This window comes from Balaenoptera physalus, assembly GCF_965194825.1.
Source record: "Balaenoptera physalus genome assembly, chromosome: 3".
NCBI classification, from domain to species: domain Eukaryota; kingdom Metazoa; phylum Chordata; class Mammalia; order Artiodactyla; family Balaenopteridae; genus Balaenoptera; species Balaenoptera physalus.
The window spans coordinates 122,099,800-122,105,362 of NC_138890.1; the positions used below are offsets into that span (position 1 = coordinate 122,099,800).

Sequence of the window (5,563 nt, forward strand, 5' to 3'; positions counted from 1 at the left end):
GTTCGGTACCAATTTCTCATCATGAGAATAGGGGAAAATCAAGGAGCAGCCTGTAGGGAAACAGTGAAACTACGAAAGTGACTCATGAAGAATTACTCACTGACACATGGCATGGTGACATCAGATACCTACAATAACATTCTTGCAGTATGTAATCTCTCTATAGTCTCTGATTTCAAACGCTTAATCCTGAGGGTTTCTAAGAAAATCCTGGATATCACCACTAATTATATGAAGAGCAACAGACCGTTTCCACCACCCTGTTGCATCTGGGCAGCTGAATCACATGGCAGGCACCTCCAAATACTTGGATGGTAGTTGAGCATAACTTTGTCCCACGGTTTAACTTGAGTTTGCCCTTTGGCAAAAACAATCCCCAGAGTACCCTTGAATATTAACAACATTGGCAGCCTTCCTGATCACAAACAAGATTTAAATAGGGAAGGGCTGCTGTGTTTCACACGTTACTAACAGTATTTTCCTCACCTGTCATATACCCATCAGCCTCCTGCCCTATGCACAAAAAGAATCAATAGCCACGAATTCAACAGTGTGAGAATAAAAGCATTTAAACAGGTATAAATAATCTTCAGGGTCATTCATGTGTAGACCATCTGTTTTTGGACAGTTCATGGAGGAAAAGAGGAAGAAGATGGTTATAATCTGCCCTCTCTGATATGGGGGTTGGTTCCCAGTCACAAACACGTACAACTTTGGGTTTCAAATATAACTAACTGAATCAGCAGTTGTAAGACTGTTGTGCTGCCCCAGCTATAACTTCGCAGATGTTCTCCAAAGACCACCTGAACACTAGGCAGTCCTCAATTTATGAAAGGACTGTGTTCCCAAATTCACATTGTTTTAAATTGGGAATATACTTTCTTCAAACATACATATGATTGTTAAAAATTGAGGTATTACATATATGCAGTAAAAGGCACTAATTTTAAGTCTTCAGCTTGATGAACTTTTACCTATCTATATACCCAGGTAACCAACCAGATCAAGGTATAGCACCCCAAAGGCTCCCACATGCCCCATCCCAGCCAATAACCATCTCTCAGAGGTAACCTCTATTCTGAATTCTATCACCAGAGATTAGATTTTTATAATACAGTAGCTTTTTTATTGATATAGAACAGACATATGTTAAGTATATAAAATGAACCCAACAGCGCAGTGAAATAAATATTTAAATATTTATATAGCCATGTAACTACCATCCAGAGCAAAGTATGGAACATTTTCATACCCTAGAAGGCTCCCTCATACCCCTTCCCAGTTAATAACTGGCTTTCCAAAGTTAATCCCTATTCTTAGATCACCATTGTTTAATCTTGCCTGATTTGGGGCTTTGTATAAACAGAATTGTGCAGTATGTGCTCTGGTCTGGCTTTTGTTCAACGTTGTGTTGTGTTTTGCATGTAACAGCAATTCACTCTTCTTTAAAACTGCTCTGTAGTATTCTATGACTATACCACAATTTCTCATTTCTACTACTCTACTGTTGATGGGCATCTGAGTTATTGCTAGGTCGGGGCTATTATGAGTAAAGCTGCTATGAACATTCTTGTACACGCCTTTTGGTAAACACTTGTACTCATTTCAATAAGAGGTACAAGTGTAGAAGAGCATATAGTAGGAAGATTTGACCTAATCTGGAAAGGCCAGGAAATTACTGTACTGCCATGCTTTCTGGGTGATAATGTTTTTCTGAATCTCAAACCTGGAGGCCAGGGACACATTCCTACATCTTAGGACCTTAGTGGGGACCCTTCCTGTCTTTCCTCTCAGCTCTGGAAGCATTAAGGTTAAAGGAGTTCTGGCACTGGCTGTCATGAGTGTATCTGGCCTGTCCGTAAATGAGTAAGATAAATCCCTGACTACACTCACAATTAGGACAACTACTAATCTGTAGGTGATATTTGTTTTCTCTTTGGCTGTCAGCATCCAAATCCCTTCATACTTTGGGGAATTCCCCAAGTGACGAATCTCAGTAGGAAGCCAGGTCTGCCTGCTGAAGCTCAAAAGGCCCTTCCCATCCCAGTCTCCTTTGCAATTAGAGCATGGCAAGGGACCTAGCGTCCACCAATCCATCTCTCACTCTGAATCATCTGAATCTGAGTCACGCTTCCAAGGATGGCAGGGTTGGTAGTTCATTTGGCACACAGAGGGCAGCAGGAGCAGGAGAGCTGTTTTCACCAGATTGGATTTTAGGTGTGATTTTGGGCATTTTTCCTGCTGCATAGCCTCCAACTCAGTTTTCCAGGTCTCCCAGCAATTCTGTAAGCTAGACAGTAGATAGTAATAAATCCCTCTTCTTAAGTCAACCAGCTTTGGCTTCTGTGGCTTATGACTGAGAACACTGACTGCTAAATCCTCCTACTAAAATTCCCCCATAAATAATGATTACAAATATTTATTGTTTTAATTGGTAGCACAAAATGGTGTTTTGTGTAAAAAGAGCAACCTTGTACACTGCTTACAATTCAAACGGTCTTGATAAACGCCTATTTTGGGTCTAATATCTTGCAATAACTTTAGTTTCTCCAAAGCAATTAAGTGGTAGGGTTATCCATTAAACAAATTACGAGGCAAACAGAATTGCCATTAAATACATACCTGGAGGTGGGGTGCGTGATGAAGTTCTTATATCTTGGGGCCTTTTTTCTACTTTATAAAGAAGAAAGGAAGGTGCCAAATCTGTGCTCTATTAATTGGAAAATTCCTCCCCTGTTCCCAAGTGGCCTGCTCTTTCCTTCTTTCACACTGGCACACGCTGTGGCTTCCAAGTCAATCAGCTGTAATGGAAATATTCTTTGTATGTGTCAAGGCCATTCTGGTTGTACCAGAATATACAGACCTCCGAAGAAGCCCTGATTATATAGTAAATATGCTTATTAACAGCTCAAGTTATTAATAATGAACTAAAGAAAATTTCTTATTGATAACATTATCAGAACAAAAATATAAAAATAAATGCAAGGATTTTTCAGAGATTTATGGTTTACGAAATTATTTCAGGTAATTTTTTTTTTTTTTTTTTTTTTTTGCCGTGCCACAAGCCTGTGGGATCTTAGTTCCCCCACCAGGGACTGAAGCACTGGAAGCTCGGAGTTTTAACCACTGGAGGGCCAGGGAAGTTCCCACCTTACGTACTTTTATCTCACCTAATCCCATTGCTCAAAGGAGTTAAGTGACTTGCCTGAGGCCACACAGCTTGAATCTAGACCTAACTCCCATTCCTTGCTTTTTCTGACATACAATATGAACATCAGTAACTAAAACAATGATAATATAACTGCATTAAAATGAAATAAATAGAAAACATAAAAACTCTAAATTCAGAAAAATTACATGGTCTAGTTTTATTAATTAAAACACAAAACACAACGTACTATATAATAAACTCATTTTGTAAATACCAAAACTTTCTGTATATAATATGCTTATACAAATACATACCTGTGTAAGATGAGAATGGAAGGATATGATCTCAAATGTTAACAGTGACTATCTCCAAGGGGCAGAATTATGGGCAATTTTATTTGTGTGAGCTTGGAAGAGTTCATTTTCTAAATTTTTCTACAATAAATGCATTACCTATACACTTTCAAAAACAGCCCTTTATTATTGTTATTATTAAAGTCATTTTGATATTCTACCTTTAAAACAGCCAATTCATTATCTAACTTAGTGAAAAGTACAGTTTGAACTGAATATCTAGCCACCACTAATTGAGCAAGCATCTTCCTGATATTTTACAAACATTATTCTATTTAATTTTGATAACAGTTTCATCAGGTAGTAATATTATCCCATCACAGATAAGGAGGCTGATGCTTAGGTTCAAGATCACACAGGAAATAATGGAATCTTTGTTGTGGTGAGCTTGAAGTCCACCTTGCCCTTCTGCTGGGCTCCTCCTACCTTCCTTCTAAGCCTGGCTTGTCTAATGTAGGAGAGCTGCTCTACCACATGCTGGTGCAACCTCCCAGATACTCTTCTTTGAAAACACTTATGGTATTAAAGTAGACCATTCAAAAATGATTACATGTATTATAAAAAGACTGGAAGGGACTTCCCTGGTGGCGCAGTGGTTAAGAATCCGCCTGTCAATGCAGGGGACACGGGTTCGAGCCCTGGTCCGGGAAGATCCTACATGCCGCTGAGCAACTAAGCCCGTGAGCCACAACTACTGAGTCCACGTGCCACAACTACTGAAGCCCGCGTGCCTAGAGCCCGTGCTCCGCAACAAGAGAAGCCACTGCAATGAGAAGCCCACGCACCGCAACAAAGAGTAGCCCCCGCTCGCCGCAACTAGAGAAAGCCTGTGTGCTGCAACGAAGACCCAATGCAGTCAAAAATAAACAAATACATAAAATAAAATAAAAATAAAAAAAATAAAAAGACTGGAAGGATATGCTCCGAACAGTATATATCACCAGGGTGGCGGGACTTCCATTTTCTATGCTTTTGTATCTATTCGGTTTTTTTCTTTTAAAAATTTTTCTCTAACAGTTTAAAAAAATTGAGTCAGAAAAAATTATAGATTTTTCCTATATTGTCTATCTTTTGAACATTGGTGCATCTCAGTATCAGGGTCTCTACACAAACCATTTATAGAAAAGCACATAAGAAAAATGCATACTTCATCACCAACCCTTTATCTTCTCATTCAGATCTCCTGTTAGACAGTAACCTCAGGGTCTCTACCTGTTTTACTGACTACTGTATCTTCAGTGCTAGAACATCTGGCCAATGAAAGCATTTGGAACATAACTGACAAATGAATGAGTGAAGGATATATACTTTTCTCTTTTCAAGTTTTAGATATGCTGATATCTTCTCATATTAAGTTTCAAAATAGAATACATGTTAAAAGTCAGGTGAGAAAAAAAATGTACAGGGAACTATCTTTTTCTGAATCTCACAACTTGCTAAAGGTGGCTGTTATGGGTTGAACTGTGTCCTCTCCAAAGAAGATGGGTTGAAGTCCTAACCTCTGGGACCTCAGAATGTGACATTATTTGGACATAGGGTCTTTGCAGGTGTAATTAGTTAAGGTGAGGTCATACTAGAGAGGGTGGGTCCCTGATCCAATACGACTGGTGTCCTTATAAGAACATAGCCTTGTTAAGACAGAGGCACAGGGAGAAGGCCACGTGAAGATGGAGGATTGGGGCGATATGTACACAAGCCAAGGAATGTCAAAGACTGCCAGCCCAAACCACCAGAAGCTGGGAAGGATTCCCCTATAGGCTTCAAGGGAGGTTGGCCCTGCTGACACCTTGATTTCAGACTTCGAGCCTGCAAAACTGTGAGACAATACATTTCTGTTGTTTTAAGCTTGTGGTACTTGGTTACGGCAGGCAGCCCGAGGAAACCAACAGTGGCCTTGACTTTGAATTCTTGCAAATAATGGGGGAGGAGGAAATAGTCACCTGAGCACCATGATCCGCAAGTTTTCAATGACTTTCCAGTTTATTTTCTGATAAGGGAGAATATGCCCAGTCAACTCAGGAACGCTAGAAAAGTAAACAATAAAGGATACACACAAAAC

General features: G+C 39.6%; 1 protein-coding gene across 1 annotated transcript in view; it reads left to right on the top strand.

The window, feature by feature from the left end:
- The window catches only part of LOC309658531 (survival motor neuron protein), a 259,347-nt gene that overhangs the window by 193,446 nt on the left and 60,338 nt on the right, over positions 1-5,563 (top strand). The gene's annotated exons all lie outside the window — the stretch shown is intronic.